At 41.4% G+C, this 24,886-nt stretch overlaps 1 long non-coding RNA gene across 1 annotated transcript; it reads right to left on the reverse strand.

Annotated features, from left to right (window-relative positions):
* Positions 1–2: 2 nt before the first annotated feature.
* On the reverse strand, positions 3–17,279 carry LOC142059618 (uncharacterized). Its single transcript, XR_012661451.1, has 9 exons — positions 17,071–17,279; positions 12,071–12,174; positions 9,594–9,678; positions 8,384–8,604; positions 7,118–7,188; positions 6,177–6,416; positions 3,375–3,590; positions 1,800–2,049; positions 3–373 (listed from the first exon to the last, which is right to left on the reverse strand). It is a non-coding gene; the product is annotated as an uncharacterized LOC142059618 (long non-coding RNA).
* Between the last annotated feature and the right edge of the window lie 7,607 nt (positions 17,280–24,886).

A 24,886-nucleotide genomic window follows, 5' to 3' on the forward strand; every position in this document is an offset into this window, starting at 1 on the left:
GTCATACGTCTAGAGAACAGCCCTTCTTATCTAAGCTTTACCAGGAGGCAAGATGGAGCAGGTGCTGAATGTTGCTCCTTCGAAAACCACACAAGTATTTCAAATAGAATTTCTAATAGTTGATACCTTAAGGTAATGGAAAGACTTTTGAAGAGGGTTTGTTTTTTTCTTTTCTTTTCATATTTTTTCTTTTCCTAAGGGCCTTCCTTTTCCATGATAGTTTGTTAACTACGGTAGTTAGCTGACTTTCAGTAGGTTCCTGACAACTGAAGTGAGATGAATTCCTACCTTCGTAGGTCAGACCACGAGAAGGGCCCTGTCAGGTCTGGCCTAGGCCATTAGCCACTCTCCAGTAGTGACCAGCAGCATGCACCTAGGGAAAAATATGAGAATAAGACTTTGTGACTCAGGCAGAGATTATATCTTCTAAATCCTTGATGGATTTTTTTACCTTCCATCACTTTGTCTGCTGGCCTTTTAACCTTGGATATGTTTCTGGCTCATAGCTATGAATTCAACTAGATGTTTAACTAACTAGTTTATCTAAACTAACAGTTTAACTAGCTGTTGGAAAATTATCTCCTGATTGTTTTGAACCTGTTACCTAATCAGTCCACTTGTCCCCTCGTTCTGTTTTGAGAAATAACAAACCATTTTCTCCATGACCTTCTCCATTTACAATTGCACAGACCTGTGTCGTATCAACTTCAGTTATCTCTTTTCCAGCTCTAGGCTTCCTTGTCTGGGGTTGGTTTCTTCTTGCCAAATAAGTTATTCAATATATTTGCTCATCCTTCTCCCTGACTTCACTTCTTTTACTTCCTGTTTCAAGACGAGAACGGATCTAAATAAATACTACCCAGAGACCCCTTACTTTCTTTGAAGGCTGCAGTGATTTTTTTAATAGTGCTGTGTAAAAATGACATATGTGAAATACAGTGAAATGTGTTGGAGTCTTCCAAGACCGAAGATTAAGTAAATATGATTTTACTCTGTATACTAAATCTGCTGATGAAGAAGCTAAGTTCTCATCAGCGACAGTTACAGTAACTAGCTTGCCTGCTTTTCTCATGCTGGGGATAATTCTGCCTTGGAGATGTTACCTCTTGATATCTTTTTTCCACGACAGATGTTTAAGCTGATACTTCCTTACATGACAAGAGTGAAAATAGACCTAACATCAGTTGCATTTGATGGAAACCCCCTGATATCAATGTAACTCGTAGGGACCCCTTTATCTTACCTCTCAGACAGTAGTTTGGCAGCCCTATATATGATAACGTAAGAATAATTGCTTATTACATTTCTGCTGTAACATACAAGCATTGTGTAATTCAGCATTAATGTCTGACAACCCAGCTGTCATCTTTCCAAAAATACTTGCTGGCTGACTACTATAGCTTCCCCTGCTTTTACTTCAAACCACAGGAAGAGATTCTGCTCCGGGGCATTTTGACAGGGTGTTACCTTTTGAAAAGACAGATGTTTGTGCAGGAACTCGCTGATGGTTTTAAGGCTTATGCACACGTTTCAATAAGCAAGTGCTAAATTACTTGCCAGGTCCTGAGTTAAAGTTCAGGCTAGGATGTCTTCTAGAGAAATACGTCAGTGACACACACAAAAAAGTTTCAGAACACCTTTTGAACAACAAGGAAAGCCAAGTAGCTCTGGCTTAAAGGCTTATGCATGTGAAAGGACACTGAGAATGTATTAAGTAGATGGAGTTGCCATTCTCTGCCCTTCTCCATTTCATTTCCCAAGAGAAATACTTCCAAGGGGGGACACAAATAATTCCTCACCTTATAAGGGATTTTATTATTTGAAGTAGTATGATAGTCTTCATTGACCCAACTTTGATTTGTAAGCTGATGATGAAATTAATTTGGCCTTCGGTATAACCACAATTAACTTCTCTGGAAGGGAGGTGACACGATGCCTCGCAGTAAAAACCGTCTCTCTGCAAGGAGCAGCACAGGGCCTTACGTGCCCTTTGAGGCTTCAATAAACTTAGGTCAGAGTGAAGTGGTTCGCCTGCCTCCGGCTGGTCCTCTGCAAAGGGTGGAATTTCATCTTGGAGGATAAATTATGGAAATCCTTTTGCATCAGAACGACTGACTATTATCTGATGGGGGAATTTAATTTCTCATTCAGTTTCCATATAATGGACCGAACAAAGAACTGGAAGATGACACTGATTGAACAGTGTTTAATGTTCTTTGTTTAGAAAGTCTGGTTAACCTGTCACTGCTAAATGAATATGTGTGTTGTGTCTGTGTGTACTTTAGACTCTGTCTTGTATTAATAAATGGAAGTAGGATAAACTACTTGAGCTTTAAAATTACTTACAAGAAAATACACGAAACACTCCTCTCCCTCTTTTAATCTGGCAATTACTTATTGAATGAAAGGGTGAGGAGGAAGAAAGAGAACGGAAAACCAAAATAGGGATCCCAGATTTTTTTAATATTCTGAAAAATCAGTCTTCTGCCATTAAATTACCAGAACACCAATCTGAGGACTCTATTTCTAGGAAATTTGCTCAGTAGGATCACTTAAAGTCATTCTGGGATTACAGACAAGCAAACATAGGAAAATAATTCAGAAAATTCGTATGAGCTGTGGGGAGGCAGTTGAATAAAAGAAAAATACAATACCATTTATATAAATAAACTAAAAAATATATGTACCTATATGTACGCATATGCATACAAAAACCTGATGAAACTTCGAATTTGCAAACTGTTCTGTGCAAAGATTTTTTTTCTATCTATATAATCTAGTTCTTGGGACAAAAAAAAGACCACTTTAAGCAGAACAGCTTTGCAAGATAGAACCTAACAGTATTTCTCCTTATGCCAACTGGTCCATCCCATTCAGTTAACCACATGATTAATTTTAAGTTTGGATAATAGGAAAATAAAATGAATTTAAAAAGCTCAGTTGTCTGACACTGGAGTTCTGATGCAGTCTGATCCTGTCTGCCTTGTTAGGAGCTGGAAAGGGTCATGGGCACTGGCAGCATTGATTCCAGCTACTGGAAGGAAATTTTATTGGAACAATTTTGATTTTTTTTGACAAAAATAAGACTTTTCTGTATGAAAATTACATTTCTGCTTCCCCTTGTCTTCTTTAAATTACACTCCTCCCACTGTACCTCCTGCCCTAGCTGGAGAACCTGAAGCAAAGACTCCCTAGCTGCTGGCTTGGAGGCGCCTGCAAATGCCACCTTCTATGCACATACCAAGGGCTACACACTTAGAATCACAGAATCATTAAGGTTGGAAAAGACCTCTAGGATCATCAAGTCCAACCCAACACCCCCATGTCTCCTAAACCATGCCCTGAAGTGCCGCGTCTACACGTCTTTCAAATACCTCCAGGGATGGCGACTCCCCCACCTCTCTGGGCAGACTTCTTACATGCTGCTTCAAGGTACTTCATAATTATTTCTGGCACGTTTGCAGGTGAGGAAGGCATCAGCAGCAGATAGTTAGCAGGGCAGTAGAGTAGCTATTAGTAGATCAAGTTTTTATTTCCTCCTTTTCCTCTGACCAGCTATTCAAAGCAGTATGAAAAGCCACAAGTATTCCCTGGAGAGAAAAAAAAAAAAAAAAAAAAGAGAGGAAAAAATCGAAGCATTTCAACATTAAAACACTTTGACTTCTTTGTTTGTTAAAAAAAAATATTTAAAAATACCCTGTATATTTTTTTCAGAGCTCATACTGCTTTAAAGTAAAGCAAAAAAAAAAAAAAAAAAAGAAATTAAATATATTTTTTTCATTGGATTAGATGGGCACCTTTGAAGCAATTCTTGCCAGTCTCCCCACTGACTGCGAAGGGGCTTGCTTGCAAAATTCTCTTGAAGCGCGTGAAGCAGATTCCTTTCGCACGAGCCCGAACGGGAGGTGCACACTGAGATCACACAACGCGCTGCGCTCCCTAAGGGGGCTGCGTGATCAGACCAGAGCTAATGCAGAGTAAGCCCCCAGCGTGCAGGGGACAGACCTCGGCACCAACTGTTTTGCTCTAGATTCACTCGATGGAGACGAGCCAGGCCTCGCCTGTGCCGTCCCACAGGCAGGGATTGTCTGCAGAGGCCAAGGACCTCAGTGGAGGCACAGCCGCTCTACAAACACAAACATTAAAGAGCCGATGCATTTGTTTGGCTTTGAAATTCAAACAATAGCGACATTTTAATAGAACAATAGCTTTTGAATTTCTTTAGGGCAAACTAGTAAAGTAGCTGCATGTGGAAGGATTTGCTAACAGCTGGAGATAGTTGAAAATGCACCCTCCTACAAAAGTAAGAAAGAATTGGCCCGTAGCCCCTGCAGTATTGCAGAGATTTGAGATAATCTTGGAGAAGATACAGGCTTGCTTTGCACATATGTTCTAATTTCAGAATAAACTGCAGCAGGTGATGTACTCTCCGGCTCCACTCCTCCCTTTTTTTTCTAAGGATTTGGCGTTCTCAGTGGATACCTGATGGTACACCAAAGAAGGACGTGTATCCTAGGAATGGCAAGTACCAAGCGGCTTGTCCCAAGCCATAGCTGTATGCAGGGTCGCTGTAAAAACGACAAGCTCAAGAAGACTCAAGCACGCTGCGTATGCAATTCAGACTCCTTCGCTTGCCCTCCGTTGCAGTGCAGAGGATACCCAGCCTTGCATTGCTCACGAGGGAATTTCAGCTGAGCCAGGCGCTCTCAGAGGCAGCCTCCGTCACCTCTCTGCAGGCAGCTTGCTGTGCGGGCCGCGCGCGCGTGCTGCTTTCCATCGCCTTCTCCAGGGAGCCTTACGGCATCTTCAGGGAGGACGAGTGACAGTGCCCCAACTGTAGTTCTTAATTATTTTCCAACTTTGACAATTAATAACAAATAAGTCCTGTCTAATCAAGTGGGATTTCAAGTCCATGGTCTAAACTTAATTTACTGTACTTTCATAACAGTAATTCTTTCCTTTTCCTTTCCCTGAAGGCACCCTCTTCCTTGAATTCTGGGAGGTGAAGATTAAGCTGACAGATGGTATCAGCAGAAGAATGATTATGAGTTTAAAAAACCTTGATATTTTGGCTTAGTACACCATTTTTCATGCAAATACTGACATGGATATTAGCATCCAATTAAGAAAGTATAAAACTATGCCATTCTGTTACAGTTTATGTTACAATCATTTAATGTTTCATTAAAAATACTGTGAAAGACTGTTCTGAAAGGGATAAAAATCAATGATGTATATGTCACTTCTGCTGCTTTGCTGTTCTGCTCCTGTGTGGTCGTGAAAATGGGCTATAGATCCCTTTAAATTATTCTGTTAAGATGAGTTGCTGCTCCCAATTTTGGGTCCTATCCTTACTAAAAGGATCAGCTTACATCATGACACACTACCTGGTGTTAAAGTAGTGCTAGTAAGGTAGAATCAAAGAATCATAGAATCATAAGGTTGGAAAAGACCTCTGGGATCATCAAGTGCAACCCACAGCCCAACACCCCCATGGCTCCTAAACCAAGTCCCCAAGTGCCACCTCTACACGTTGTTTGAACCCCCCCCCAGGGACGGTGACTCCCCCACCTCTCTGAACAGCCTGTGCCAGGGCCTGACCACTCTTCCAGTAAATAATTTTTCCCTAATATCCAACCTAAACCTCCCCTGGCGCAGCTTAAGGCTGTTTCCTCTCGTCCTATCGCTTGTTACTTGGGAGCAGAGACCAGCCCCCCCCTCACTCCAGCCCCTCTCAGGCAGCTGCAGAGAGCGAGAAGGGCTCCCCTCAGCCCCCTCTTCTCCAGGCTAAACCCCCCCAGCCCCCTCAGCCGCTCCCTCAAAAGCCTTGTTCTCCAGTGTTAAGTGTTAACTCTTCTGCAATTTCCCTCCACGTGTCTTCACAGAGTACTTCGACGCAGTTAAGGTTGAAAGGCTTCTGATGAACCCAGACTGATTTGTTTCTCTAGGTTCTAAATGTGTATCACTTGTTCATTGGACAAGGCCTGTCAGCGATACGTGCTAGCCAGCAATTTAAACACCAAAACCAACTGGTGATCTCCATGAACATGTTTTTAGATGTCTTCTCTTAATTCCAGTGCATCAGGGTAAGAAAATAAGGAAATAAAGTCCACTCAGAAGTCTGAGGAACAGTCATGAATAGGTAGGAAGAAAATCAAAGCCAGTCAGACATTTACCTGTGGCTGTGGGGGTGACTGCTGGAGACATTATTTGGCGGCACGCATTTCTTCGCTTTTGTGAGGTGTTTGCTCTATCAGTAGAGGGGGGAAACAACTTTTAAGTTAAAGAATTAGTACTTAAAAACTTAAAGTCTGATTTTTTGGCCAAAGGAAAGAGACGACCGGGACTTCATGCTAGCCTTCCTCTAATTTCCCCATCTTTTGTAGTATAGAGGCTCTTGTGAGGCTCAGCAGTGGCTAAGGAAAAGGAGAGATTGTGAAATATCCAGGGAACTGCAGCCCAGGCTGGGAACCCATAGATAAGAACAAAGACATCAATCAAACTAACACAGACACATAGATGACACTATTGCAACATTTCTAAAATATTTTTGTTGCCCACGTTTTCAGAAAAGACAAGATTATCAAATAGCAAGGTTTGATTTTTGGTTTGGATTGTTGTTCCCCCACCCCCACCCCCCCCACCCCGAGAAAACCCGTTTTCTCAGCACTTCCACTGAAAATTACACTCGCTGGTATTAGAAGTAATGCTCTGACTTATCGTAGTATCACTACATTCACATCACGTTTTAAAAATAGGGAATAAATGGAAGGGAACTTCCCAACCTCACACTGATGTGAAGTCAAATATGAAATACACTATGTTTATTGTAATAACTTCAAAATCTTTCATCCGACTTAAGTATTTCTCCCTGTAAAGAGCATTACCTAGTTCGCTAAAAATTAAAATCAAATTCATGCTTTGGAATGTCTTTACAAAGTTTTCTAATGAAATGTCTTGATAATTTTCAAATATTTTCCAAGGTGGTTTTGAGTCAAAAAAAATCAAGCCACTGTTTTTCATAAATGTCAGGTTGTTAATATGCTAGATTTTGCTATTTTAACCAAGAAAAGTGTAATGCAAAAGGTCTTGACCAACTATAGCTATATCAATGTACCTTTTTCTCGTAGACAGGCAGAACGTATAAATCTCCTCCTTCTCATTACATCTATTGTCAGAGAACAAAACCTAATAAGGAAAATTATTCAAATCTCATGAAATGCTGTTTTGATGAGAAACTTTTAAAAGTTTAGAGATGCAACCCCATTATTTAGTAAATTATTTAAGCGTTACATGACAGATAAGCCAGGGGCAAGCTAGCACACACTGTTAAGCACAGGCCATAAAATAACGCACCTTAACCATCTCCTCACAGACTGCACTAACTCGCATTAGTCCTCAAGTTGAGAGCACGCGCTTGGACAAGCGTCAGGGCCCGACTTACCAAACTGTCAGCTGATCAGCTCAACAAGCCTGCAATTTCTAGGCTAAGAAATCTGTGACACGTCTCCTTCTTGCTGTCTTTTTTCCCCTTTCTATGAAAAGTAGACACCAATCCTGCCTCCTGCGGCTTCTGACATACTGGAAAGCAACCGTTGGGCGTACAAAGGGTGACTGACCTGTACGGATCAGTCTGTAAAAACAGTAGTGGAAGTTGTGGGTGGTGAAAAAGAAAGAGCGCTGCCACGCAATGTTGCACCATAACTAGCAACAGCTGGGTTGCAAGTATTGCTTGCAGGTCGTCGTCTTTATTCAGAGGTATCAAACTCTCCAGCGGGCAATTCATCACCTCTCTAATCCTATTAGCAGTAATGGAAAAATGCCAAGGCATTTTCCACAAATCTTCATTAGGTCTCTTTGAATTCGTATAGCATCCAAGATTAGAGTGCAACCTTAGTCAAGAACAACGCCTGTTAGTCAACCAAAAAATCCAACCCTGTGTTAGAGAGGCATTGCCAATCCTAGTGCTAAAGCACAAGGACGACAGAATATCAAAACTTTTTATTTGGAGATGTTGAAGCTTATTTGTTGTATTTATTTTGCACATGGGTCAGTAACAAGATTGTGCTTTGAGTCCGTGCTACGGAGGCAAGCTTCACAGTAACTCCTAGGAGCCATTACCTTTGTCTCTGATAGCAAAAGCTACTTGAAAATGCTTTAAGATTTGAAACACTGGTATAATAACCAGTCGCCTGGCTGATTTTGCAAACTCCTCTTGTAAAATTTTCAGAGACTGATGTACATTTTCATGGTTGGTACGGAGGGTAGGAAAAAGTGTGCTTGCATGCAGCGGCTAGAAGCTAGACAAATTCAAATTCAAAGGAGTCTATTACAGATAGGTAGCCAGCAGGACACTTTACCTAGGGAAGCAATGTATACTTACGCGCCTAAAATCTTTGTAGGGGTTACTCATTTCATTCAAAGAGCAAATATTTTAAACCTTTTCTTCCAAAAAGTCAAAATGCTGTCACCTCAAAAAGGATAAAAAAAAATCAGAACATTTTTTCTTAAGCGGAATATTTTGACATCTTCTTTGTCCCATTACTTCAGGCTTTTTTAGCAGGCCCCACGACGTGCCGTGCTCGCCCCGTTCCAGGAGGAAGCCTGCGGGAACCCAGCGTGGACAATGTAAAACAAAGCAGCTGCCTACTCTGTAGAAAATAAAGAACGTGGGGAATCATGCTGCACCGTTTAGTGCCTCCTGTGGTTTTTATTCGTCAAATATAAGTCAGCAGTCGTACAATATCATTTAGTCCTAAGTGACCTGTTCTTTTCAGGAGGGATTCAGCCACAGGATGCAGGCGGGGGCTGTTCATCAGGCTGGAGATAAGGATGTAAGTGAATACTCTGCTGGATCAGCCCAGCGCCGAGAGAGAGGTGAGCCATGAATAAAACTTCTAGCCTCTGTAAAGGGATGCGCCTGCCATTTATCTCACACTGCATTCTGGCAAACAAAACTCAAGGGAGGATACATTAGAGAATAATCAGACGAATGATCTGCAGAGGTTCTTATGTTAATGTTATCTATTTACCCTCAAAGTATGCTTTTAGCTAAATGCCTTTTCAGTTCCCTTCCTGGGTGCCTAGATGAATAAAAGGGTGATAATGGCACGTTCATTATTTTAGGAACGTATTTACACCTTAACGAAAGGGCTCTTGGGGGCACAAAATACAGGGATGCAAGTGCTTAAACTAGTAGAAAAATATTTTGTGGATTGTGTAAGAAACAAAAACATAAACCGCTCACCAGGCTTTCATCTTCATCTTAAAGAAAAAAAACCACCAAACAGTAATGAGATTGATAAAACAGCAGTCAAACTTCATCCTATCATTGTGCCCTAGAGACTATTTCTATAAGTTACGAGGAAGGATCCTGCAGTTGAATTTTTTGTACAACCAGGAACTGAGGAATTTGTTTCCATCCATGAAATCCCACTGTTTTCTGTTGTGACAAATATCATCTCCTAAAATGACGACTGACTTGTCTTCAAATCCATAGAGCCACCACAACAATGTATTTAAAAACTTGGGGCTCTCTGATCTTAACCATTTTAAATAAGGTTTATCTGCTGTGGTACATTAGATTTACTTACGAGGATATGGAGTGGCCAAGTTCTGGTCTCACGTTCTTCTGGACAGTTCTCAGGTCAGTAACCAGCAAGATGCAGCCTCTGAAGTCTAACAGAGGAACACAGTAAGGTTTTTCCCTTCAGATGGCCTTTCTTAATTTGGCATTTGGTAATAGGAAAAAAAAAAACCTTAGGAAAAAGGAAAACTGGGGTTGAAATGCAAAGTCAAAATTTAAAACAATGCAAAACACTGCAGCATGCCTACATCTGATCTAAGGAGCCTACAGAATTAGCACAGTGAGCATATGTTCGTGTTCAAAGATAACAGACATTTTTGATAACTCTCCCTAAACTCACTTCATCTCCGATTTACATATTTAAACGTTCTTTTTTTTTTTTGAATGACTGAAATGAGGGTCATCATTTCATCATTTGTACGGGAATATACATCATTTGTACAGAAATATACACGCAGCTTTCATTTACGTAAATGTTTAACTGCAAATATTGCACCTCAAATCTTACACAGTAAACCTGTATCAAGTTGCTCATTTTCTTATCCAGTAATTTTTGTAATGTATAATTATATTTTCTTTTCCTGCATATGTGTCAAAACTCTGTCTGCATAAATGATACTTGAATCTCATTCCTCCACATCTGAGTTCACTAATTGTTGGATCTATTTTCTCTCTTCTCCATAATCTTCATTTTTAAACTCCTCAGCAGAGTCCAACCTGGACAGGAGCAATCTAGCTGGCTTAAAGTTTTTTATCAGAACTTGTATGTTTCCGTGAATAATTTAGGAACGTCGTAATTCTTCTAGCACAAGCCTTTTCTGCTAAACGTTTCTGACTAGCTCAAGTCTTAGCCATGACTAAAGACCATTTGGTCTGGACAGACAAATAGGGTGATCTAACAGCATAAATCCCATAATTCCATTAAGAGCATTGGTAAATGCCTAGAAATCACAAAATTATCTTAAAACATTGTAGAAGCTTCTTCAAAATGCAGATGTCTCGTTTTTCTTGTTATATGTGGTACTCGTAGGAACCATGGTATTCGTGGGAACCACACAGGAACAATCGCAATTTTACTTATAAAGAACTAATTTTAAAAGTCAGGCCTTCCTAAGCAGCTAATTGTGCTTAGTTATGATAAATAACCAAGGCCTAAGTACATTCTGCTAAATGTAACATTTCGGCTGTGACAATTTCTGTCTGGTATTTGGCTAAAACACGAAGCAATATTTCCAAGCTGGCCTTTGCTGTAGACGCGTTTCCATCCAGAACCAGCTAGCCCTTCTGGCTCGCTCACATCTCCAGCTGCACCACTAACTTGGAGGCTAACACCAGACTGGAAGCGGGGCCTGACAGTGCTCTGTACATATCTAAATGCTTCTTCTAACTGACGGGAAAAGTATCTCCTCCCTTTAGACTTACCTTTTCTTTGCTAAAGTGAGCCCTGGTTAGGCTCCTAAAGTCAAATTCCACATCAAGATATCACAGATACTCTTATTAGGATGGATAGATCTCATGGCATTTGTATGAGAAAAAGCTGGACATCTAATCAGGTTCGGTTTGGAGCTGCACTTACGTTCCACACGTAATTATCCTCTGCAGGCCAGGGGAACTTGCCAAAGGCGCTACTGTAGCTTTTTATAGCAGGTTATGTACTTGCATTTTATATATGACTCTCTAAAGAGACTTCAGGGCAATACTGGAGAAGCAAACTGCATTAGTTGCTGTGCCAGTGGATATGCAGCTTCCATGGCTTCAAACAATGTTTTCTCTTTCTTGGGAAGTTTTAAAAATCCTACATCCATTTTTTCACTTTGGCTACACTGTTAAAAGCAAACAAAATATCGTGCGCAGCATTAGAACGTATGCGTTAGCTCTGTCATCATTCACGCTCCTGGTTAACTAAATCCCTGCGGTCATTTGTCAGCGTTAGGAAGCACCCAGCGTGAGTGCAGCCAACCATGCCATTCGAGGTGCTGAACGCCGTGTATACCTGCCTTCCCAGAAAGGCTTGGAGCAGTGGATGAGCTCATTACGACTAGAGGGTTAGATAAGCATTTTGAGGCCTTTTGCTGTTTTCATATTCAGTCCTTTGCACTGGCTGCCAAAGGCGCTTTCACACTGCCAGGAGTGAACAGGGTTAATTTGATTCTTTCCCACTATGAATACTAGAAAAAGTACCAAAGCATCTCCAAGTATTGTGATATTAACTGCCCCTTCTGTACACGGGACAGTGGGGTTTTCAGACAAATCAAATGATCCCTCAGTTCTTTTCCACTTGCTACAGGTCCTGGTCCCCCCACTGGCAGAGCTATTGCCATCAAAGTTCTTCACCTCACAGTAAGGACTGCAGCAAGAGGCACTTGGGCACTAGTAGGTCTCACTCCTGTAATCTGTTCCCTTCTCTCAGACCCATCCCCTCACTCACTCCAGTCTCAGGACTTTCTTTCACTTGCCCTTAACACCACATTGTCTATTACCCACCTCGTTCCCTCCAACGAGACGCGAGAGCAGCGGAGCCGTCCGGAGGAGAGCAGCACTGCGGGGCATGCTTTCATTGACAGTTCACCCAGGAAAAGCTGCTTTAGCTGCAAGGAGAGAGAAGCAGGGATAAAGGCTCATCAGGGCTGGAAGAGCACAAGGTCCGTAGCCGGTTGCCCGAGAAGGCGCATGTGTATGTTCCAGATTATACGGCACAGCTAACGGAGAGGGGATTTTTTTTTACATCAGGGTGTATTGAACACCACTCTGTATTCATCAACTCCACAGCCAATGGTGAAGACACCACCATTAAAACAAGAGGTTTAGGCTCAAATGAATGCTGTGCATTTTAGAAGTGGTACCGGTGAGATAGGCTCAAAGTACTGAGAAAGGGTTAAAATTGAATGTGTACGATAATGGTTAGGACTTCACGGGACTCTGATATTCTGATAGAAACTCCTTCTCCCTGCATATTTATTTTCTCAGTCCTTGAGAAAGGGACTAGCAAATATTTCGGGTAAAATGACGTAGAAACAATGTTGGAATTTACTACCAAAACTGAAGAATGAATGTTATCCAAAAAGGAGTGAATACACTCTTTCAAATATTTAGTTGATTTCTACAAAATAGAATAAATCACTTATCAACGCAGTGGGTTTAGTGCTAAAGAAAATACCTTGTTTTTATGAAGGACATGCCACTCAGTGGAGCAAAAAAGCCCACTTGGCTGGCAGTGAAGGCCAGACATAATTGTTTTTATGTATACATAAAACATATATATTAAAAACCATATATATAAAAACATATATATATGTTTAGTAACATTTGTGAATAATAAAATGCCGCTACGCGGAAAGTTTATTTTCTTATGATAACTATTCATTATTCACAGCAAATAAAGCGTCCTGTGCTTTATGGAAAACAAGCGATGCCAGCTCTGTAAAGAGACAACTTAAAAAGCAGCAATCTGAATGGTTTCGCATTACAAAATCTTCCTTCACTTACAAAAATCCTCCAGCCCCCACCAGGAAAAGGAAAAAAAAAGATGGAAAAAAAGTTAAAAATGTTAGGCCACGATCAGTTTATGACAAAGCTTTCATCGTACCACTGCAGGCCGGCCCTAGGTCTGAAACCATGAAGCCAATCTGCAGCTGGCTGTCTTCGGTGTTGGGTGGAAAGGGTGCTGTGAGATAGATCGGGGCATGAATCTTCCTTTGCTCTCTGGAAATGTGGTGAAGTGAAACACCTTAGTAAAGAGATCAAAGGTCCTATAAACAACTTTGGCGTACACCCCAAGGAAAATAAATTTCAGGTTTAATCCCTAATGAATTAACCTTTATTTATTAAAATTAGTCAATCCTTTGAAATAATATTATGGAACTTAAGTTTTCCATCAATTTGGACCAAGCATTTTTTTTCATCAAATCGGGAAGCTCCTGCTTCCTGTAGCAGTGGGAATGGAGAAAGTCAGACAAATGAACCGAGAATTGTATGGCTGTGTCTGGACAGCATCAGTCTAGTAATGTCAATCAGTTGCTTCAGTTCTTCCTAAATCTATTTATTCAAAATTAAAATTGGAAAACCTGAAATTATATCTGTTTCTTAGACTTGCTAAAAACTCTCCTATGAAACCTTCTAGAGCTACTGAACGTAAGGCAGCAAATGTAATTGTGGCTGCCGTAACATACCATGAATGAAAGGAGACTAAAGGCAATGGCAAGAAGGATCTTTAGGAAAGCCTCACTGAAGTGCATTCAGTGAATTTAAAACACCCCACCACATAAAATGCATAACAACTATACCTTCTCAGATTGCTGTTAAACTGGTCTGTGGCACAGTAATACAGCACATAAAGCTACAGATTCTTTTTTGTAATCTCAAATACTATAAAAACATGATAAGCCCAAGTTCCCCATGTTCATATAAAAGAAAAGCGTAATTTTCAAAACAAAGACCTATATTTGAATTTCACTTTTTTAGGAAGGCTTCAAATCTCACAAGTATAAAATTAAAAAAAATTATCTTGCAACAGAAAGAACCGCTTTTTATTTGTTTCCTTACTCACTTATGTCCAAAAGCCTACTGACGTTTCACTGACCTGCATCAAATTAAGTTCGGCTGGGAGGCCGAGTTTATTTGCTTTCTTTTCTCCTAGGAAAGCTGACCTGGTTATTGAACTTGTCTCTATGGTAAAAACCTAAAATACACCCTCCTCGGCGCTGTTAGGTTCCCAAGGCATTCACAAATGGCACAGCCCTACTTCCCTAGGTTACCAAAATCTGCCTATATGAACGCCTTAAATGGAAAAGCGAAGTTAAAGAAAAACCTTTCTAGCATTCTCATGCTATGACGACTAATTTAACTTACTGCTTAATCTGACAAATAAGCAAATATTTATTGAATGACTAGTCATTAAATTGTAAAAAAATCGTGTATCGGGCTTAACTAGTTTAGTTGCCTCCATTTATTTACCAGTCTGCATTTACCTACAAGAGTATATCGCGCTCTTCATCTTTTATGTTCTAAATATCAGACAGTTCGATATTTGCCCGGTGTCACCCTGTGCTCAGTATAGAGTTCTATTACAGAAGGGCGAAATGGGTTTTGCAAATATAAAATATCCCAGGTTGCCTTCAGATCAGTACAACGCTTAAATGCCAGAGTTGTTATAACGAAACTGATAATTATCCCATAGACAAAAAGAACACGCGGAGGATGAAAAAGGAGTACGCTGCAGCGGCAGATTTGCCACAGCGAGCTGATGGACAGGCAGCTACTTCCCTGGCACACGAGTTCCTCCATAAACACTAACAGTTGGACTAACTTCAAAGTTGGCTTTTTTTTTTTAAGCCTTAAATATATGTTTATGCAAACAGCCACCATTTCCTGCACTAGGTGGGAAATACTGCAAATGTTAGTCAGCTGAAAAAAAAAGTAAAAGCTCTTGCAGTTGCCCCAGCAACAAAGACACTTTCCAGGAGGCATTTGATGTAGCTTTGTGTCTCACTGTTGATATATCTCCATGTTTTGAGGTTCCAGCGAAGCGATCAAAATATGTATATTTCTTTAGTTAAAAAAGGAAAAAAAAAAAAAAAAAAAGAAGAAGAAAAAAAATTAAAGGACTAAAGATATTGAATATTTTGCATTCACAGTGAATTATGATTCACGATATTCCTCACTTTGTTTTGTTCATTATCTGGGTTCTGAAAAGTAGCATGCTGCTGCCTCAGTCATGTTTACAGCCCATGGTAAAACTGCGTTCTCTGTGAACAAAATCCTTCACTTTTCACTTGCTTGTTTGTTTTTAAGCGCAATATTGCTCTTCAGTTAGGCTGCATAATAAAAGCGTGTATCATCATAGCAACTTCTTGGTTGTGTTCTTTAGACCGCTGACATTTAGAAAATGAATTTAAAATAGCAGAACGGTTTCATAGACTGTTTTCCATAATAGTAGATGGTCACAGTTTCACTCCTAGATAGTATTTCTAGAGCGCCTTTTTTTTTCCTAGAAAGACTTTGTAAGGGTCAATTACAGATACAACCATTAAAAAATTATATCAGCATATGTATTTAAATGCCTTGAAAGTAAACTACCATTCGTAACAAAATTATTATTAGTAATATTATTATTGCCTCTTGATGAAGGAGAGATGAAAGCTGTGGAGTCTGGGTGTATGACAGCTGTAAGGTGGTTTATTTACCCGTATCTGTACCAGCCAAGGCCCTGGGTGATCAGGTAGCTCGCAGAGCACGTCCTCAGTCTACCACAGGGTTTTAGATGACAGAAAGAACTTTCGCCCTGAGAATCGTTTCTGATCCCAAACCCAGAATCAATTCTCAGGCTGCTCACTTAGAATTTTGCACGACAAAACTAGATTAAAAAAAAAATATTTTTCCAAGGTTGTGCATTTTGCTCGCCTGATCAGGAAAAATAACAGAGTGCGTAAAAATGATCATCCCTTGAAACACAGCGTGAGCATTTTCATCATCTGTAAGAGGGGCGAGATCAATAGTTAATTACCTCACGATGCAGTTGCGAGAACTGCCCGAGGGCTCCACATAAAGGGCCACGGATCAGTTAAAGAGAGATCAAATCCTGTTCTTATTTAAGATGTGTCAACGCCTCAATATGAAGGTGTGACTTGGGCAACCAAGCATGCTCGGCACCTCCCCTGGGCCCTGCAAACAGCGGTTAAGAAGCGACGCTTCGGTACGGCCTTGCACAGCTTCTCGAAGGGTGCGAAGCATGAGGCGCGTAGGCGGCGGCGGTGCTGCCATGCCGCAGCCTGCCTGGGCTGCTGCTGATAGAGGCGCCATGAGGCACTCAGGCTGCTGCCGTACCTTCATTCTGCTGCCAGCACTTACCTTTAAATGACTTGTTGGAATTATTCCAGGTATATCACAGTGTAATAAGAATTGGAAACAAAGCATTTATTGAACTACATGGTTTATATACTACTTTGTGTCCACAGACTAAATGAATCATTACTTATCTGCTGAAAAACGTTCAGCATGTCTTGGATGCTATACATACAGCAGAGTAAGACATTATTTGAAAAAATTAAGCTTGGGTTTCTAAAATATCAAAATATTTATATATTTCATATTTATATACATTTTTACTTTCTTCTCTTCCTTCTTTGAAATTACGTTTTATATTTGCAGTTGAATCATTATGCTAAATTCTCCTTGGCACACAAACTCGTATCTCTTTACAAGTCGGTTGGCTGCTTTATAGTGCATCACTGTATTTGGAGAATCACAGCTGGTGAGAGCTGGCACACCATGCAAAAAGACACAGAATATAGGATATTTTAAGTTCTGAAGGGGGCAGTTGGGGAAAGACAGTGGAGAACCCTTGTCAAACACAAAATGCATGTGCAGAAATTACTCTGTGCCAGGGAACTCCGGATACCTCAAGAATGCTGCCTACAGACAGCGTACTTCAAACTCCCCCTAATAAAGCAGTTTGAAATACAGTCACACCTGAAGAAAGGTCTCACCTTGGCATGCAGTGATCATACTCTGGCGCTCTGTTCAACTAAAGTCACTGTGAAAGCTTCAGGGTGCTTCCGAGGCACGTGGCACACTCAGGGGCACGTTCCCCATGCACTGGTGGGCACTGGTAGTCTCCGTGCATTTCATAACAGATGAAAATTGCAGCACGTAACATCTAACAGGAAATACGGCAGAGTTACCCCTGCATCAAAAACCTGAAACAAGGGACAAAGCAAGAAATGAGACAAAGTCTGGTCAGAAGCTTCAAAGCTGAAACAAAGGCGGCAGGCATTAGGTCTGCATTATAAGAAATCAGTATGCTCTGTTGCTATTTCTTAGTGACAATTATCTGTTGAGCCACGCTTGGAACAGAGGTCTGAAAATAAAAAAATAAGTGGTGAAAAAAAGAAAATACTATCTGTAGTGCTAGGTGTTGATACTTTTAGTCCTGGTCTTCCTACAGCCAGCAGTGACGTTACTATCTCTAGATGGCAAAAGTCGTCACTCTGACAATGCAGTCTAGAAAGACTGGACAGGTTGCATCTATGTGAGAAGTTTTAAGACCAAAAGCTCAATTCATTTGTCATTTCTGGAGAAGCCAGCTTCATTCGCACTGCACCTGATGATCACTCTGCAGATCCGCACAAGGACACATTGTCATTGTAGCTCCTGGAATTCAGCCTCCTTCACCAGCAAACTTAAGGTGTGAAGCCACTAGGATTTATGACGATGCCTTGATGAACTCTGGGCTGAGTTTATTTTGAAAAGAGCTCTCTCTGACATTGCTAAGCAGTAAAGCAAAACTTCATTACTACTAAAGGTAAATTGCACTGTACCCAGGTGGCCAAGGAGGCCACCAGCCCCCGGGCTTGTGTCAGCACTGGTGTGGCCAGCAGGAGCCGGGCAGGGATGGGGCCCCTGTGCTCGGCCCTGGGGAGGCCCCACCTCGAATGCTGGGCTCAGGTTTGGGCCCCTCGGGACAAGAAGGCCCTTGAGGGGCTGGAGTGTGTCCAGAGAAGGGCAGCGGGGCTGGGGCAGGGTCTGGAGCACAAGTGTGCTGGGGGGCGGCTGAGGGGGCTGGGGGGGTTTAGCCTGGAGAAGAGGGGGCTGAGGGGAGCCCTTCTCGCTCTCTGCAGCTGCCTGAGAGGGGCTGGAGTGAGGGGGGGGCTGGTCTCTGCTCCCAAGTCACCAGTGACAGGACGAGAGGGAACGGCCTCAAGCTGCGTCAGGGGAGGTTTAGGTTGGACATTAGGAAAAATTTCTTCACCAAAACGGTTGTCGAGCTTTGGCACAGGCTGCCCAGGGCAGTGGTTGAGCCCCCACATCCCTGGAGGTATGTGAAAGATATTTGGATGTGCCGCTTAGGGACATGGTTTTAGCGGTGGACTTGACAGTGCTGGGTGGGTTAAGGCTAATGGTTGAATTCAATGATCTTAAGGGTGTTTTCCAACCTAAACGATTCTATGGTCTCATTTAACTTTAGATATTTACGAAATATAGCTGCCACCATCTGAACTAGATTTCTGGGTTCCTATTGTAGTCAACAGAACTCTAGCTGGTGCATTCAGTGGGCTCTGGGGTACTATTCATCTGCCCAAATGCAGGAACCTACTATAGGATGATGCGAAGTATATTTTAAACAGCTAGATTTTTTTTTAATTTGGTATAAAAAAGAGCCTAGACCATCTGGATCACTTGCCTGTGCCTATATTATATTCCTTAGGTAGTCACCTGAATCCCATCCTACAGGACCAATACGTTTCAAGTACAGATTAGGATAGTTTATGGACATCCACAGGTAGAAAAAAATATACTATTTTACATAACTTCATGCTTTAAGTCATAAGCCAACCACCTTAAGGGCAAGAAATACCATCCGAAGAAACATTATCCTTAACTGCGTCCGACAGAGCTTGAAACAGCTTTTTATAGACACCAGGGTAAGGACATTGGACTGGCTGTTTAGACATAGTCATGCCTGTCCTGTTGACTGCATCAACAAAGCATTTTCATACAGAAAGGCATTCTTTCAATGGAAAAGGCCCTGAAAATAGAAACGTTCATGTGGACCATTCATTTTTAGAACAGTTAATCATAATTGATCCTTACACAATGAATACTAAATAAGAGTTATTATTAATAATGAATTATAAGAATGAATTATAATGGTGTGTTTATTAGGCTATCAATAATTAACAGGGATTTGCCATTTGTTGTAAATACTGTTGCCATTTCTGTTGCAGCTTTGGCTGGTGCAATTTATATGGTAATTTTATATGAAACAGCACCAATTACAGCACGGCTATTACAATAGAGTAGGAGCAAATGATGACTTTATCAGTTTTGTTAACTTTTTCATTTTATTCATTGTTAGCACAGCCTGCAAAGTAAACACAATGTAGTGAAAGGAATAAAGAAGTTTTGTGCAAGTCTAATAACTCTGGCTGGGAATCTAACTTCCCCCAGGCAATCACACGGCAGAAATGAATACAGCGGGGCAGACACAAAGGCAGGTGGGTCATCATTAGGATGGAGCAGAGAGAAGCATATCAGGGTTTCTGAACTATAAATGCCTGCTAAAAGTGCCACCAAAAGGGTGGAGAGGCAGAGAAACACCCCCAACAGCCGTGACAACAGAGGGACAGAGCAGGGCAGGGACCCTCCATAAGATCCAATCGTTTAGGTAATGCCAGGGCCAGATTTAACAGCGGTGTGGCTGGAGCAATGCATGCGCACAGCCTCAAGCCTCCTACGGCACGTGTTCCTGATCCAGACAGCACTGTCAGTGGGTGGAGAGCAGTGATAGCGTGTGTCTTCTAAAGCTTGTTGATTCAAAGCCTGCTGGAGCTTGTGCTATCAACGGGAATACAAAGTTATCAGACTATGGGAAAAGCTAACCAGAAGGGTGATGACTTTCACAGCAGGAAAATTCAGCATAACCACCTTCTATTGGAGTATAGCTTCTATTGAAGTCTAATTCAGTATTTTTTATGGAGAAATAGTCTGCAATATAGGATCACTACTCCTTTGGAAAAAAACACAGTAACAGTGTAAAAAAAACCTTGTAACAGTGAAGATCTTGGATTTCAACTCTATCTATGAAAAACAAAAATATTACTGAATGAACATATACAGGAGTTATATTGACTGGCATAAAAAACATACTAAAAGCCTGAAATATTATTTGAAATAAAGGTCTTGGAAATATTTAAACATTCCAAAGGTTGGGAAGTTTGCCATATACATCAGTGATCTGTCTGAACGTTAACGTTACAGACTGCCTCTAATTTCAAAGGAAAAGCATTTCCAATGTGTTCCAAACCTAATCATTTGTGAATTAAATTCCAGAGATATGACAGAGATAAGCAGGTAGAATATATATGATCTAGTAAAAAAAAAAAAACCAAAAACCAACTTTGAATTTTCATTCACTGTATTACTTCAAGAGAATTGCCACTAACCTGTCCACAACGTTTAACTGCCTTGATGATTTTAGGAAACAAAGCTCATCTTTTAAAATATTTAAAATAATTTACAATCTTGTCAGAACCTGCAACTTTGATGTTAATAATCAGTGTTTTCAGAAATGCCTTAGATGAACCTGCATGGCACACAGATGGCAAGTCATTTGCATGAGAAAAATGAGAACTGGCCCATCTATGGATCCCTAGAGGGTGCCATGACCCATTAGCAGAGGAAAGACGACCTTTACTGAATAATAATTGAGAACTATTACTAAGATAATTACAAAACCAATTGACTGCCAGAAGGCCTAGACCTTGGATCCTCGATTTATATAGCAACTGCTCATGATCTGCACAGAAAAAAAAACGCGCTTAGGGTTCACAAACACCATAACCTCAACATCTGCCTGCCATCTCAAGATAATGATCTGGTATTAATTAATTTGAACAGTGCAGTCATTGCAGAGGTAAGCTGCATCACAAATCAGACACTTAACATAACCTGAAGTTATCATGTTTTTGTCCAGCCTGTATTAACAAGCAGGAGAGTATAAGGTAAATTAAACTGTTGCAGGTCACAACATGAAAATGAATTAACTTAATTCTCTTTAACAGGGAGCATGATTACAACCCTGCACTGGATGTTGTACCAGTAAACACGGTAAAAGCTCTTCTTAAAAGTATTTTGCAAAACACTCCTATCACAACATTCCCTAATGCATACACCTACAACAGCTTTTTCAGGTTCATTCCTCTACAGGGAAGAGGACAGAGAAGTTATTGGCTTTCGAATGAGAATTTTTTATGTGGTTATTTTTTTTGTTGTTGTTTCTTCGTTTTCCACAGAGGAGGTTCTGGGAGCAAAGGTATTAATGGTTATCTGTTGTAGGATGCCACTAGTCCTCTGTGGGTGAAATCCTGGACAGCACTAAAAATCAATGAAAAATTCCCCTGAGCTTCCCCCATGTCTTCTGCAGGGATATGACATATAAGAAATACAGCCAGCATGCCATATGTGTTGCTGATTGGCTTTCCAAAATTATCCTTCCTTACATGTGAAGGATTTTTTTGAGGAAGATTTCAAAGGCAGAATGATCTAATGACTTAGCGCCAAGTTTCACACCTGGGAAGTGATATTTGGGAATGTAGAACATCAGTAATACCCGGCACTCTAAAAAATTGTAGCTAACCTTCCTCCTTAAGAAGGAAACAGCTGAAATTACTGTAACAAAAATGCTTTGGATAAGGTAGTCTTTTACCTAAAACCTGATTCTTGATTTGTAACTCCACTGCTGAGTCCCATAGTCGGGATTCTTTGAGGACTCTCCACTAAAAGGAGTGTTATACGTAGTCATTCTTCAAGGGAGACAATTTAAGTCGCAGCATGAAATTTATATAAAATTCAATTCACATTTGAGACCTGTAGTAAAAAAGAGCTGCCAACACTGACAGAACGCTTGTTCTGCATTACAGAAATGCTAATATAGACAATTTCTTCCCCAGGAAGTACGTATATACGAGTATGTGGTGGAAAGAGGAGATAATGCGTTCAGTTTACAGGACGCACAAGCTAGCGTTCAAATTCACAGAGAGTTAAAAGAATTAACTGCACTCTTGGTTGAACTATCTACCCCCAGATTCAAGCATGCAAGCCAGCTGGGACCTGAGGACACTGTGACTCTTGTGCTGAACCTCAGGCATCCTACCAGCTGGCAGGTCAAACCCATTACTTGGTTGACAGCCGGCTGAGCATGAGCCAGCAGTTACCAGGTGGCCAAGGAGGCCACCAGCCCCCGGGCTTGTGTCAGCACTGGTGTGGCCAGCAGGGGCCGGGCAGGGATGGGGCCCCTGTGCTCGGCCCTGGGGAGGCCCCACCTCGAGTGCTGGGCTCAGGTTTGGGCCCCTCAGGACAAGAAGGGCCTGGAGGGGCTGGAGCGTGTCCAGAGAAGGGCAGCGGGGCTGGGGCAGGGTCTGGAGCACAAGTGTGCTGGGGGGCGGCTGAGGGGGCTGGGGGGGGTTTAGCCTGGAGAAGAGGGGGCTGAGGGGAGCCCTTCTCGCTCTCTGCAGCTGCCTGAGAGGGGCTGGAGTGAGGGGGGGGCTGGTCTCTGCTCCCAAGTCACCAGTGATGAGAGGAGAGGAAACGGCCTCAAGCTGCGTCAGGGGAGTTTAGGTTGGAGATGAGGGAAAATTTCTTTACTGGAAGAGCGGTCAGGCCCTGGCACAGGCTGCCCAGGTCGGTGGGGGAGTCACCAGCCCTGGGGGTATGTGAAAGACATTTGGATGTGGCGCTTAGGGACATGGTCTAGTGGTGGACTTGGCAGCGCTGGGTTAATGGTTAGGCTAGATGATCTTAAGGGTGTTTCCCAACCTAAATCATTCTATCATTCTAAAATAGATTGGGTTGTGCTTGAAGGTTTAATTCAGTCAGGATTCATAGGTTCGTTTTCCTTACAACTCTGCCTTCCAAAGGGAAGTTCTCTGCAGGAAATAAAAGGACTGCTAGCCTTTCTGTGGGAAAACCCTCCTCTTTACATTGTCCTTGCTGCAACCAAGTCTAGATCAGAAGCACTGAGAGCACAGAGATAGGGACGATAGCAATACTGACCACAAAAAGGTCTTTACAGATAGGCAGGAGTTGGGAAAAGCCCACTGTCAACAACCTGCCTGTGTTCAAGTTTGGATTAACCAAAGCATTGCGTTCTCAACACCTGTCATAATATCTTAGACAGGAAAGTTTTGTGCTGGTATACTCAATTTGTTTACAAAGATCATAGCTTAAAAGAGCATATAATTTTCTTAAAAATCTTTTACAACTTACTTCAGTGAACAGTCTGCAGCCACAGTCATTTTTTATATTATTCTCTGACCCGATACTAATAAAATCTGAAAAAAGAATACTGAATGAATATATCTTCTGGGAGAAAGGACTTCAGCGGCAATCAGAAATAGGAGGAAGAAAAATACCCAAGGAGACAAAGTGAATCAAAACAAAGAGTACTTGAAAGAAGGGAATCCCTTGCACTCTGGTAGTAAGAGCTGAGGAAGACGAATACAGCAAGGCGTAACAAGGAAGGGCGGGGATGAGGACATAGTAGGCGCACACATTCTTGTACTAAATCAGTGATGTAACAGTAGCTGACACTCTTCTCAGAAAATAATCCTCGAAGTTCTTTGATAGGGCATTTCGGACATGGCTCAACCTCACCCCATCAATTCTCCTGAACGCTCTCGCTGCCATATATCTGATAAAATCTCAGTGCAGTTTCTGACTTGCTCACACAGAACACGGAAACTTTAAATCAAAATAGACACAGCGTCCTTGGAATCAAGGGAGCACCTTGCTCCGGGAGTAAAGCTATTGCAACTGCCTCGTGGCACCTTCTACCCAGTGCTTTGTGGGGAATTCATCCATGGAGATTCACACTAAAGACAGTCCATTCTTTGTGGATTACACCTTTGTGCTGTAATGCGTCCTAGGAAGGTCTTCTTTTTAAAATTCTCTGGCAATCACCCGATTTCCATCAATAATCCCTGAGATATAGCATGTTTTCAAGCAGGCTTTGCTCAAGAGATTTAAGCTGTAGGATGGCACTTACGCAGCTTTTGACTGTTGTAATTGTAGTAGAGATCAACAAAATTGGATGCCGTTCTGTCATCCCTGACTGGGCTCCTGGTGCTAATCAGGAATTGGAAATTGCACAGTCAGATGGATTTAGAGACGTATAGTGTGTGACAATTCAGCAAGCAGTAAAGAACATTGTTTTGAATTCTTAAAGGTTAGCGATGCAAGCTACAGCGACTAAAATGTTTTGAGCCCTGAAAGAAAACCAATTAGGTATAGGAAACAAACACATTCCAGTAACGTAATCTATATTTTCATACATTTAAGGCCAGGAGAAGAGATTAGTTCGTCTACACTGAGTTTTTGTTTCACAGATACTTACATTCCATCCAATTACCTCCAATATTGAGCCCCCATAACTTGTGTTCAGCCAGAAAATAACTTTCAGAAAGTAGATAGACTGTATCTGAAAGCCTCCAGAGATGACGTCTCCCATTTTCTACTGCAATGTAGCCTGTTCCGAAGTTTAATTACAATCTCTGTGAAACAGAGGGAAAAAAGCAACAGCATGTGCTTTATTTCTAATTTGAAATTGCCTTGCTTTAGCTCCCAGCTACTGCTTCTTGCCACAGGTTTCTTTGGTAGATTAAAGAACACTATAATATTTCATATTTTCTGCACAGGAAGATGTTTATATAGTCTTAAGTTTCTTTTTTGTAAGCTCAAGCAGAAGTCAGAAATCTCCCACTGGAATGCATTTTCTCTGCCTTCCAAAACCTTCTTGTACCTCTACTT

The sequence above is a fragment of the Phalacrocorax aristotelis genome, chromosome 7, assembly GCF_949628215.1.
Source record: "Phalacrocorax aristotelis chromosome 7, bGulAri2.1, whole genome shotgun sequence".
Lineage (NCBI taxonomy): Eukaryota > Metazoa > Chordata > Aves > Suliformes > Phalacrocoracidae > Phalacrocorax > Phalacrocorax aristotelis.